General features: G+C 55.6%; 1 protein-coding gene across 5 annotated transcripts in view; it reads left to right on the top strand.

Annotated features, from left to right (window-relative positions):
• Positions 1-13,483, top strand: part of LOC105472279 (SRC kinase signaling inhibitor 1) — a 76,388-nt gene that overhangs the window by 10,183 nt on the left and 52,722 nt on the right. The gene's annotated exons all lie outside the window — the stretch shown is intronic.

Below are 13,483 nucleotides of genomic sequence, written 5' to 3'. Positions count from 1 at the left end.
TGGGGCTGGGGTGAAAAGAAGAGGCGGGAATCCTCTGCCGAGGGGGCTTGTGGTCTGCGGAGAGGGATCAGGAGCAAGGGGCACCTCTTATGGGAGGATGTCCATGTTCCAGCGATGCCCAGAGGGTGGGGGATGGGAGAAGATGGGACCGTTTTGTTTAGCTTACAGTCACATGCAAACTTGTGATCTCGTTTCATTTATTCAATTGTTTGCTTGTTCATCCATTTATCCATTTATTCAATAAAGACTTACTGAAGGCCAGGCGTGGTGGCTCACGCCTGTAATCCCAGCGCTTTGGGAGGCCGAGGCGGGCGGATCACGAGGTCAGGAGTTCGAGACCGGCCTGGCCAACATGGTGAAACCCTATCTCTACTAAAAATACAAAAATTAGCCTGGTGTGGTGGCGGGCACCTGTAATCCCAGCTACTCAGGAAGCTGAGGCGGGAGAATTGCTTGAATCCAGGAAGCAGAGGTTGCTGTGAGCTGAGATTGTGCCACTGCACTCCAGCCTAGGTAACAGAGCAAGACTCTGTCTTGGGGGTGGAGGGGGAGAAGACTTATTGAACACTTTCCCTGTGCCAGGCACTGGACTAGGCTCAGAGTCTAACAGCAACCAAGGCAGATAGGTTCCTGGATGCTTTGCTTAAGTGTTGAGCAAGTAGAGGTTGAAGAGTTGGAAGATTTCTTGGCTGTGGGGGCCTGTCCTCTGTCTATCTGCCCCTGCTCCCCCTGCTGGCAGCTCTTTTGTAACTTTATGTCCCTGTGGAGTGTCCCCTCATAATGTGACCCTGCCAAGCAAGCAGTTACTTGGCCTCCAAGTCCCTGGTGACCTTGATGACTAAGGGTAACATTACATTATTAGGTTGCTCCTGAGGCTGCTTCAGAGGACATCAAAGAGCCCAGCTGGAGGAGGGTGTATGGGCGGGGGAAGCCATCCCTGCCCCCAAATCTGGGCCCAGGACCAGCAGCCTGGAGCATTGGACTTGAGAGTCAGCCTGCCCTGGGTTCAAACCCCCACTTCAGCCATTTCCTAAGTGTGTGAACCTGGACGAGCCACTTTCCCTCTCTGAGCCTCAGTGTTTGTGCCTATAAAGTGGTACAAGAACACCTCCCAGGCAGCATTGTTGAGAAGAGTAAAGAAAAAGAAGTGATGGGCCCAGACTTGGCCCACAGCAGGGGCTGCCTAATTGCAGGTACCCTTTGCATCCCCACCTACTGCCCAGGGTTGGGCAGGCTGCACCTGGGTCCTGTCTGGGTGCTGCCCTACCTTCTTAGGAGAGGGGCTATTTTCAGGTCCCATGTCCTCCAGCCCTTCTCCAGTTCTCTGAACTGCTATTCAGCCACAATCTAGGTGGGCAGCTGGGGGAGGCAGCTCTCCTTGCCACTGTGGCTGCCGCTGCCTTGATGGCTTTTTAATAACTTTGCTCTGAGACAATCTGCAGAGCGCTCGTTTGTCTGCCTCTTAATTAAAATTACCGTTTTCCTAAAAGAGCAACGACACTGCTCCCCTCCCTCCCCCATCCTCGGCTGCTGCCGGGAGAAGCCAGGAGAACGAGGAGAGACTTGAAATTGGAGCCCTTTCTTCCCTCCTTGCTCGCGTGAGTTACCCCGCTTCTCCACACAAACAGCAGAGGGGCCAAGGCTCAGCCTGCAGGGTGGGCTCGGGCAGTGAACCAGGCAGAGGGGGCCAGCGCAAGGGCCTCTGAGATCCGAATGTTCGTCTCTTTCACCCACCCTTTTCTGGAATACCCCCAGTGATGGGGAGCTCAGTACCTTACAAGACTTACTTTCTACCTCTGCAAAAAGGTGAAGCAGCCCCTGTCCTGGCTTTATCAGCCAGAGTGGAATAAGACGTGGATGGGTTTTGAAAGAGTGCTGTGAAGGATTATTGAAATGCCTGTTGAGGGTGTAGGGGGTGGGAGTCGGGAGGAGGCCTCCATGGTAGTGGACACCGGGGTCAGTCCCTCACTGTTGACTCTGGTTTTGGTTAGAAGAGACCTGTGCTCCCTCTGTGGGCTTTCAGGGGATGGGGCTCATTTAGTCATTGCTGAGTTTTGAGAAGAAAAATCATCACTGGTAATAATGAAAATACTGATGGCCAGTATTTATCGGGTGCTTCCTCGGAGCCAGATGCTGGGTTGTGCACTGTACACGCGTTAGTTCATTTCATCCTCACAACTGTCCTGTGAGCTCACTGCTGCTGAGTGTTTTGTGGGAGAAGAGACAGACAGACCTGAGGGGTTAAGTAGCATGCCTGAGGTCAGAGAGAGAGTCCCAGTCTCTAGCAGGGTAGCCTCAGCCCTACACCCTCCCTTCCACCCCCCGCACCCCACCCCCCGCCTTCACCTGAAGCTTTGTGTGGGTCTCACCCCATTCCCTGGTGCACCTTTGCCTCCCTCTGCACTCCGGCAGCAGGACTCCTCTGGCCCAACGCCGTGGAGAATTCATGCTAAGATTCATCACCTTCCTCCCCCACCCTGTTCCTCCTGAGGAGTCCGTGCTGCAGCCAGGTGGGGGCCCCAGCAGCTCCCTTGGGTCTGGCCTCTTCCCCTGTGGTCCTTTGCCTCCGCGGCTGGGCTCCTCTTCATCACCTCCCATTCCTGCTCCTCCCTGAAATGCCCTTCCCCACAACCGCCTCTGGGCTCGCCCCTCCGATCTCCCGGAGCACTGTCAAACCTCTGGTGGCTCCTAATGTAACCTTTCTTGAACAGTCACCAGTTCTGGACATAACTAAGCCCATTAGCCTACTTTTGCTTGTGGGGGCAGCAAACTCAGTACCTTCAGGGGCAGCAAATGAGGGAAGCGATGCATGAGGATGATAGGGAATGGTGGGGACTGTGGTGAGGAGAGGGGTGCCTTCCTGCCTCTGCAGCCCGCCCTTCCTTACCTCACTTCCTGTGCTCCTTAGAGGTATTAAAATTCAAAGAAATAAAACAAAATACCATTAGCCATCCCTGCCTCCCGACAAAAAAAAAAGCCTGTGCCTCAGTGTAGCCGCAGTGTGATCCTTGCTAAATCATCTCATTCATCTTGGCATCCCCATATTGCCTAACACATTAAAGTAACTGTGTATGAATTGCTTGTTGAATGACTACATGACCACACATGTGCCAGGCACTGTGCTATTACACACCTTATTTCTTCCCATCTTCACAAGGGAGGTGCTGTTTTCTCCATTTTGCCATTGGGGAAACTGAGGCCTGGAGGACTGAAATGATTTGTTCAAGGTCACACGTATGGCAAGTGCCCAAGGTGAGATTTGAGCCTTGACTTGCTGTGTCCTTCTGCCTGTTCTGTTTGGTCATGGGGATGCATACATGGGACACATGGCACCTGCTTTCAGTACCTGCCCCGGGTAACAGGGAGCACTTGTGTGGCTGGTGACCACCTGGTTGAAGTGCACTGCTCACCTTGGGGAGGCAGGGCAGGGAAGTGAGGACTGCAGAAGCAGGAAAGGTGCAGATGCCCCTCACCCCAGCACACCCCTCCTCCCTCAGCTTCCGGTCCCATCCCAGCAGCCTGGGGATGGTGGCGTGGTGACAGGTGCTGAGCTGCAGAGATGACGGCACTGCTGATTCCCCCATAATTACTGTCTGATGAGACACCAGAATTAGCCACTGTGCGAGCATGGGATGCAGACATGGGGCACTTGCAGGGAAGCAGCTGAGGGTGAGGGAGCCTTTCCTTCCAAGCCTGGGGCCCTCTGGCAGCAGAGCAGGGAGGAGGAAGTAGGTTAGCAAGGAGGAAGCACTGTGTGGTTAATATGCCTCAGATATTATCATGTGGGCTTGTGGTTTTCCAGTTCTCAGAGTGACTGGCTGCCAGACAGGGGCATCCTGGGCCTCAGGCCACTAGCCCGAGAATTCCAGGCAGAGCAGGCTGCCCACTCAGACTCCTGGGCACACCCTTTGGTGTCTAGAGCTGGGGCTCTGAGGAACATAGTTGCTGGAAGATGCTGAGATTCAGACCAGACCCCTTGAGTGACATTAGCAAGGCCAGGCACCAGAAGGTGAATGGAAGTGACTGGAAGGAGCAGTTTCAGCCGACTGGGCCAGGAACTTCACCCCTCCCAGGAGGCAGGAGTCAGGCTGGCCCCTGAGGTCTAAGGCTGGGGGAGGCCTGAGAGTTAGGAGCAGGGGGTGAGGAAGGTATGTTCTGGCCCTGGAACAGGGCTCTTAGGCCCTGAGCATTTGTTTTTCCTGGCACACGTGCTGTGTGGGCAGGAGGGGCACTTGCGAAGACACTTTAGTAACAGAAGCAGACAGGAGTCACCTGTGCTGCTCAGACCTCATCTGGACCATTAGAGCAGTTCTGAAGGCCACCAGCCAAGAGAGGTGGTGACACAGGGCTTACCCAACAAAGGGCAGTACAGATGGCCAGCGGGGCTGGGCCACACAGGAAAGACCTGAGGGCTCATGACAGAAGGTTCTGGTTCAGGAGCCTCCACTCTGCTCCGAAGGGAGAGGTCGTGACCTTCCCCCAGGTTCCCCTGAGGGCCATGGGCACAGACTGTGGCTCATTTTAAGGAAGGAGAAACCCCACAAGATGATTGGTGCTTTGGATGTAATGAGTTCTCCATTCCTGGAAGTATCCAAGACCTGACTGGCTGGAGCTCCTGATTTGCAGTTCTGTCTCTGCACAGCCTGTGGTAGGGGCTGGGAGGGCTTCATATCCAGCGCAGGTACAAGAAGGCTGCGAGGAGGTCTGTGGAAAGGTGGGTCCCCCAGAAGGTCTTTCAGGACTGTGGGACCCCCACTTCCAGCCTGGGTTTCTGTGATCTGGGGGTGGCTCTGCTTCCTCCCTCTCCTCCAGCCCTGGGGAATAGACTCTCCCTAAAAGGACTGGGTAGATGGCGCCCAAGATTAGCTGGGAAGGAGGATTGTTTCAGTGTTCTCTTCTTAGGGTGTAGGACGGACAGAGGGGACCTGTGGGACTCTGGCTGAATGGCTTAGATGAGTACTCACAGATGACCTGGTGGCAGAATCAGTATCTTCCTCAGGGGCAACAGGGGGTAGGGGAAAGAAGAAGGACCTGGGCTAAGCACTCCCGCAGTTGAGACCAGCCTCTTCCACTTAACTCTGACCTTGGACAAGTCACTCCTTCCTGAGCCTCAGTTTCTTCACCTGTAAAATAAGCGGTTTGCAACCTCACAAGGTGACTGTGAGAATGAAGAGGATGATGGCTGCACGAGCCCTTTCAGATCATCATGAATATGTGTGGGTGTTCAAGGGTTGTTATAATGGCTGGGCACGGTGGCTCACGCCTGTAATCCCAGCACTTAGGGAGGCCAAGGTGGGCAGATAACCTGAGGTCAGGAGTTTGAGACCAGCCTGGCTAACATAGTGAAACCTTGTCTCTAAGAATACAAAAATTAGCCAGGTGTGGTGGCACGGGCCTGTAGTCCCAGCGACTCAGGAAGCTGAGGCAGGAGAATTGCTTGAACCTGGGAGGAGGGGTTTGCAGTGAGCCGAGATTGCACCACTGCACTCCAGCCTGGGCAACAGAGCGGGACTGTCTCAAGAAAAAGAGTGGTTATCATTTCATGGCTGGTCCATATTTCCCAGGGGTTCCAGCGAGCGCGATGCTGTGTTTAACCCTCGTCACTCAAGATGGATGTGTGGATTGGAGAAGGGAGGATGGGAGTCTTTGTGTCTTTCGCAGAAGGGGAGACAGTTTATTTTTCCCCTGCCTTGAAGCCTGTGCTCCACCTTCCCAGATGCTGCTCTGATGGGAGGGCTCAGGTTAGACAACAAAGAGAACTTCCACAAGATGCCCCTGGTATCTGACCAGGCCCTGGCTTCCAAAGACTGCCTGGATCCAGAGGCCAAGCAGGAGACTTGCCAAGTCTCCCACCTTCTCCAAACTGAACCAGGCTGCCTTCGCCCCATCCTCCAGAGTCTCTTGGGATACTAACGGGGTGTCCCTAGGGAGAGAGAATCATGGACTGCAGATTCGGCTGTTTGTTCTTAGCTAGCTTGCAGGGTGGCGGATAAATTAACCCATGAGGTGAGAGCTAAGCCTTGGGTCCCAGCAGTTCTGTCCTTCCCCATCAGCAGAGCTGGAAGCTGGGCAAAGGCCCTCCGGCCCCCCTCGCCCTGGTGGAGGCGTTGAGCACCTATAGAGGTGGGATGAGGGCTGGAGGCACCCAGCTCCCAGAGGAGGGTCTCACTCATGACCATCATCCCGTTGGCTAAGCATTGGTCAGAGTGGGGTGGCCTTGAGGTTACTGGGCCGACTCCTCTATTTTAAGACATTGTGTAAACACCTCAGCAAGGGAGCCCCGAACCTAGCAAAGAGGAAAAGGAGCTGAAGATGTCGCCTCCATGAGGGACTCAGGATGGGCAAGTCCCCGCTGTCTTTCACCTCAAGCTGGAGATGCATCTACCTGGCACTTTAGTGGGCCCCAGATGCCCTGCATGAGCTGCGTGGACTGGCATGGCACCCTGTCCACGTGGCATCTAAGGTGGCAGAGTGGGGCACCCTGGTGGGCCCAGGTATGTAGACCCCTGCATGTAGAGTGTCATGAATATGTGTGGGTGTTCAGGAGTGGTTATCATGGCTGGGCGCAGTGGCTCACGCCTGTACGCCCAGCACTTTGGGAGGCCGAGGCAGGTGGATCACCTGAGGTCAGGTGGAGGGTGCAGGTGAGGTAGGCTGTGGCTGGACCCATGTCAGTGAGCAAGTACTGGGCAGCCAGGCGAGGTGCACAGGTTTGACATAGAAGCATGAGTGAGCAGATGTGTGTGCCTGGGCGATGTGTCTGACTGAGGGTGTGCTGGGAACCTGGAGGAACCCTGCTGTTTCTAGCGGCCGAGGGAGCTGTCTGAGTGCTAGGGTCATGGGGCTGGGACAAGGCCTCCTAGGGAGAGCCTCTCCCCATGAAAGGTGGTGTCTCTGAGAAGTATATCAAGAACATCTGGGCAAGGCTGAGTCTCCTGCCCAATACTGATGAGCCCGTTGATGAGTACTTGGTGTTGAAAATGCTTCCCTATGGGGAGGCAGGGTGGTGGGTGGGGCTTCTACCACTCACTTCCAACAGATTGGAGTCTCTTCCCCTGGAAACAAGATGCTTCCCCCTGGGCATGCTTTCAGCCAGAGGTAGCTGCAGGGTGGGGGAAAGATCCCTTTCACACACAGAGGGGCATAGCACTCAGGCTGGAGTGCCCCTTGGGGAGAAGGCGCTCTGGCAGGCTCCTCAGAATGATGGCAGAGCTGAGGACAGGCATCGGCCCCCCTCCCTTTCCACCCTCCAGTGTTCCCTCCTCCCCTCCCGCTTGGCCTGTGTTCCCCTTGGCTGTTTCTCCAAGGAGATGTGGAGCTGACAGGACACCTTCCCTGGGAGCGTGAGCAGCGGAGTTGCCACACAGGAGTTAGCTGGTTAACATAGTGCCGCGTGGGCACATGCCAGGGCTGTTCCCAGCCTTTCCAGCTCCAGCTTCAGACTGGGGGTGACATGCTGTCCTCCATATCTCTGTCCCCTTCCTTCCCGGGGAAGCCAATTAGCCAGATTTTCATTAGAAGCCAAAAATCACAGCCCCACAGTCCTGGGTCTGATAGAACTGCGACAGTGGGTGGAAGGAAATCGGGCTCCGGGGTAGATCAGAAGGAACTGACTTTGCTCACCCAGGGTCTGCAGTCTGCATGCCTGTTGCCTGTTATTAGCTTCTGTTTCTTCTGCTTCTTCTTCTTCTTCTTCTTTTTTTTTTTTTTTAAAAAAAAAAAAAAAAAAAAAGCAAATGAGAGGACTGAGGCTCTGAGCGTCCCCTGACCTACTCAAGGGCACATAACTAGTCAGTGGATGCAGTGGTTTTTGGTAATGTCACAGCTTTGCCTGCTGTCTGTGAGAGAGGAGGGACGGGGGGAAGAAGGGGGATTGTATCTCTGGAATTCTGGGCAAGGGGCTGACTTGCACATTTTGCAAGGACGGGGAGTCCTGTCTGAATGTGCAGCTGGGATGCCCTGCGGGGACCCTGATTTCTGTGTGGAGAGCATCCCCCTGGGCTGGGGGCATCACTGGGCCGTGGGCCCCAGCTTATCTCCCTGGCGGCCAGCCTGCTGCGGTGTTTCTGTCTTGCTGCTGATCCTTCCTAAGGAGGTTGTTAGTCTGTCCTCCTGGGGCCCGTGGCCTAGGGAGGGGCTCCCCAGGCAGCTGCTTTCTGGAAAGTGGCATCGTGGAATGGAAAAATTCTTGTCCCTGAGGGCCAGGACCCCTGGGTTCCACTTTGGGCTCTGCCTTCAGCTCCTACAGATTGGGTCAGGCTTATTCTCTGGGCCTTGGTTTCCTGCCTGGGAAAGGCATCTGGCTGGAAAGAGAGCACTGTGGTTTCCCCATCACAGTGACGGGTAAGGAGGGAGCCACCGCTTCCTGAGAGATGAGAGCTGAGGGGAGGCCCCACCTCACTGCCAGGGTCTGAGAGCTGCTGTGCTGTGTGGCCTGGGGCCCTGGGGAAGGGACAACTACAAGCAGAAGGAAGCAAGGACTCCACAGTCAGGCAGAGCCAGTGCAGTTGGTGGAGGTGGCACCGAGGCCAAGCCTGGGATCCTTGAGAGTCCCCAGAACCCCACCCCACTCCTGATGTGGTTGGTGGGCCTCCTCACCCCACCCAATTCTGCCCTTCTGGGTGGAATGGCCCCTCTGCCGTCAGGAGGCCCCAGTCTAAGGGAGGAGAGGGTCCTGCTGTGGGAGTGCCCCGTTCTGTGCAAGTGGACGCCGTCAGCCTAGGATGGAAGAGCTGGGCCGGGGAAGGATCTGATGCCCCCCCTACTCCCCGGGCGCCCACCCACAGGGAGCTTGACCCCCTCAAATCTGCTCTTCCCATGGAAAGCCCCAGCAGCTCCACCAGTAGCAGCCAGGGCCCAGGCCCCCAGCCTCACTGCTCTTCCTAGGCAGGTGTCAGTGCCTTCCCCCAGCCTGGAAGAGGTCCTTTCATTAGATTCCAACTCATTTACCAACTAAGTGACCTTCAGTAGTTTTCAAATCTGCACAGATTGGTTTGTGTTTTTCTGCCTGCACAAAGCTGTGACTGGCAATACCCCACACCCTCCCCAGCCTCCCTTCGTAGCCCCATGTCCTGTGGGCTTGTGAGCTGGTGTCTTCACCCTGAGCGCTTCCTGCCCTCCCTTCCCACCAGGGCTATACCCCAGCTCCTACCCCTGCCCAGACAGTGGGTCAGGGGCACACATGTGACAGCCTCTCAGGTCCCCAAAGTCCTCCAGGGCTCCATCATCCCCCATCCCACCTGGATGCCCAGCTTCTGTGGAGCTTGGGAAGCGGGTGGTGGGATTCCCCGGGCAGGGGGATGGAAGAACCACAGGGTCATAGGCCACAGTCCTAGTCCCCCTTCTTACCCCCACCCCTGGGGAAGGGAGTCCATGTGGTGACTCAGGTTAGGTCACTCAACCTCCCTGAGCCTCAGTTTCCCTTGCTGTATGGTGAGAAAAATCAGCCTGCTCCAGACCCTTCTCCATGGTGGCTTTATAGATCAGGGCTGGGAGGTGGGGGGGGGGGCAACAGGTGTGTCACCTGCCAAGAACCACCTGACACCTCTTGCCTTGTCCATCTTCCCCCACCCCCGTCCACTACAGTGCCCAGGAAGTGAGCAGGGCCCACGCTGGGAGGATGGCCTCAATCCCCCCTGGCCTCGACCCTCTTCTCTGTCCTCCTTGTCACCCTTGGTGGGGAGGGGAGCTGGTGTTCCTTGGAGACAACTTGCCTGGCCTTGCCCCGTGTCCCTAGTGCCCTGCCCCAGTCACCAGGAGTCTTTATTTTCTAGCCATCTCCTCCATGCCTTCAAGTCAGCTCCTTCTCACAGGCCCTGTCTCAGGCCTTCTGTCCAGTGGGCTCCCTTCCCCCTTCCTCTTTGTCTTCCCTCCTAGTCCAGGCAGACTCTTCCTGAAGTGGAGCCTGACATTCAGGGGGGTGGTGCTGGGCTGGCAGGGAGTGGAGATCACTGTGGGGAGGTGCAGAGTTTCTGGCCACCCCCCCTCCCCCGTGCCAGGACTAGGCAGGAGCCCCCTGTCTCCAATCCTCAGTCCAGCTGCCTCTTTCCCCCATCGCCCTTCCCCCATCACACGCCCCCATCTCCAAGGCTGTAGTTGGAGTGACAGGGAGACTCAACAGGGCGCTGGGTATTAGCAATTTGGGGGGATATTACACAGGAATGTTTACAGAAAGGCAATTGCCCGGAAAATGACTTTGGTTGCTGTGGTATGGGGCGGAAAAGATGGTTTTAGAAAACAGACACAGATGGGCTTCTGCTCCAAGGACCCACAGCCAGCCAGCCAGCAGAGGCTGAGGGGTATGGGCACATGAGGAAGGCAGAGCCAGGGAAACCCAGGGACAGGGAGGCCGATTCCTTCACTAGCCGGGGAAGCAAAGGATCCCCTCCCCTGATCCGGGTTCCCAGAGCCTCTGTCAAGCTTGAGACATATCTGGTCCTGGTTGACCTTTGTCCTCTGGCCTCAAACCTCCAAGCACACAGTGTACTTCCCGACTGCAGCAGGCACCAGCAGGATGGAGTTGTCAGGCACAATAGAAGGTGGCAGTGCCTCGGGGCTCCTCCTGGGTGACTTGGGCTCCTGTAGCATTGGCTGCAGAGGAGGGACTGGGGGAGCCTCATGCTGCCTCATGTGTTTGTGTGTGTGCATGGGTGTGGCCTAAGGTAGGTCCTCCACCCTTCCAGCTGTCTTCACACTTCTCTCCTGCTGCCCTGCATAGCCCCATGTCCTGTGGGCTTGTGAGCTGGTGTCTTCACCCTGAGCGCTTCCTGCCCTCCCTTCCCACCAGGGCTATACCCCAGCTCCTACCCCTGCCCAGACAGTGGGTCAGGGGCACACATGTGACAGCCTCTCAGGTCCCCAAGGGAGGGGTTTTGTCCAGCCTCCTGATCTCCACAGAGAGGGTTACAGGGACCTGATTTCCAGATCTTGATCTTGGGCCTGGGGAGGACTCATGTCAGGGGCCCCAGAGAATCCTCTTCTCCCTTTCCTGAGCTGGTGGCTGGCTTCGCTCTTCCTCTACTTTGTCCCTTTGCCTCTCTCCTTCCTTCTCCCTCCCTCTCCTCTCCTCTCCCTGTTCTCCTCCTCTGCAGATGACGTCATGTGTGCATGTTGCCCAGGGGTGGCCAGAGGACAGAGTAGAGGGTTACATCTGGGATAAAGATGCCAGTTGGGGACTGGCTTGGTGGCTTATGACATGGTGTCACTAAGATGTTGGGATCTTAATTCTCCTAATGAGTTACAGTGATCTCATATAAAGAATGTGGTGGAGGATAAAAATAAATGAGGCTCATAAATAAACGTGGAATTTGGATTGTTCGAACAAATGACAACCTCACTCTTCCCAAGCACCTGTGCCGTCCTCCCAGCCGGCCACTGGGGGGCGCCCGCCACTTCCCGGCCACCCCAGCCTCAGGCCACTTTCACCTTCCACGTTTCCCAGGCCGGGCAGGCTGAGCCCAGGGTGGCAGAACCCGCCTTCCTCACCCTGCCTTTCCCCTCATTCAGATTCTGGATTTCGCCAGTTCTCGGCATCTTCCTTGTGGCTTGAATCTCAGACTCAAAAAATTTAGTCAGCCTTGCACACTGAGGTTCCTTGGAGAAAAGAGAAGCCCTGAGCCCCTCCCTTATGTCTCTGGCTTCCCCAACCCCATTCCTGGGTTGCGGGGAACCTTCAGCCCGACGCCCCTCCCCCAGGGTACCCTAGCCTTGCTTCCCTTCCCCCAGAGTTCCCTGTCTCCGTCTCTCTCTATCACAATCCCCCATCCCTCTCCCAGGAGAATCCAGCCCTGCTTAAGACCCCTGCCTGGGTCTCTCACGCCCTTCCTGCCTGGAACAGGATGCATTGATCTGTGCAGGGCTGGCCGGTGCCTGGATCTGCTTGCTAGATTGGAATCGATCCCTGTGTCTTTTCCCTGGGCTGCTCGGGTTCAACGAAAATCAGGGCCACTCCGAGGACTTGCTGGTGGCTGGAACAGGCATAGGGGTAACAGGGAGGTCAGGCTGCTACGGCCCAACAAGCCCATTGCCGCTCAGGAATGTCTTTCATTGAAAACAACCTACTTTCGCCCTGCGCGGTGGCTCACGCCTGTAATCCCTGCACTTTGGGAGGCAGAGGTGGGTGGATCACCTGAGGTCAGGCGTCGGAGACCAGCCTGGCCAACATGGTGAAACCCTGTCTCTACTAAAAATACAAAAATTAGCTGGGCATGGTGGTGGGCGCCTGTAATCCCAGCTACTCGGAAGGCTGAGGCAGGAGAATGGCTTGAACCCAGGTGGCAGAGGTTGCAGTGAGCCAAGATCACACCATTGCACTCCAGCCTGGGCCATAGAATGAAACTCCTTCTCAAAAAAAAAAAAAAAAAAAAAGAAAAGAAAACAACCGGCTTTCTCCACCATTGTCTTGCCAGCCTCTCACTCTGTGCCCAAAGGCAGAGTTTAGACATTAACATCCCCATTTTACAAATTAAGTTCTTAGGCTCTGAAAGGGAAGAGATTTGTAGACTGAATAAATACCTAAATTAATGAGGCTGGGTGTGGTGGCTCATGCCTGTAATCCCAGCACTTTGGGAGGCTGAGGTGGGTGGATGGCTTGAGCTCAGGAGGTGGAGACCAGCCTGGGCAACATGGCAAAACCCCATCTCTACAAAACAAAACAGACCCCCAAAATAAGTTGGGCATGGTGGCACGTGCCTGTAGTCCCAGCTACTCAAGAGACTGAGACTGGAGGATAGCTTGAAGCCAGGAGGTCGAGGCTGCACTTAGCCATAATCTTGCCACTGCACTCCAGCCTGGGCAACAGAGTGAGACCCTGTCTCAAAAATAAATAAACGGATAGCCTGGGATCTCAGAAAAGTTGCTAAGACACCCAGGGTGTCTCTGGCCTGGGTTTTTCTCTCCCAACGTTCTGATTTCAAGTGCCTAGCCTGCTGAAAGAGTTAAAATCATTCCTGAGTCTTCAGAGCCCCCCAGAAGGCTGGTCACTGACTTCCCTCTCCTAAGGACAGGATGTTCCCCCACCCTCAACCAGAAGCCCAGGTTCATCCTCCCAGCTCAGCTGGGGCCCTGCAGAAAGAAGTTAAATCAATACAAAGTAGGAAGCCAGGACAGCTAGGCTACCCAGGCACTCCCTTCTCCCTGAGCCTCAGTTTACTTTTTTTGTTATATAAAAGCCAAGGATCTCAAAGGTTCTTAAACGGATTCTAAAGCTTTTCACATCAAAGCTCCTCCTTGCCACTGCCCCTCAGAGAGAGCAGATCATCTCTTCTACCCCCTCCCCTCTTTCTGCCACCCCTTAGTATCTAGCTCCTGCCCACCTCACCCCAATGGCCCCAATGCCAGAGCACCTGAGGGCTGAGTGGCGGCCTGGAGGAGGCAGTGAGGGGTAGTCCCTGCTCCCCTGTCTGTGCAGGCTGCTCAGCAGCCCCTCCCCACTGCCAACTGTTAGATTTGTGGGAACTGCAGTCATAAAGTGCAGCTGTGAGCT

The sequence above is a fragment of the Macaca nemestrina genome, chromosome 17 (assembly GCF_043159975.1).
Source record: "Macaca nemestrina isolate mMacNem1 chromosome 17, mMacNem.hap1, whole genome shotgun sequence".
In the NCBI taxonomy this organism is placed as follows: Eukaryota; Metazoa; Chordata; class Mammalia; order Primates; family Cercopithecidae; genus Macaca; species Macaca nemestrina.
Note: the sequence above shows the minus strand (reverse complement) of the source record. Positions and strands in the feature narration are given on the sequence as shown.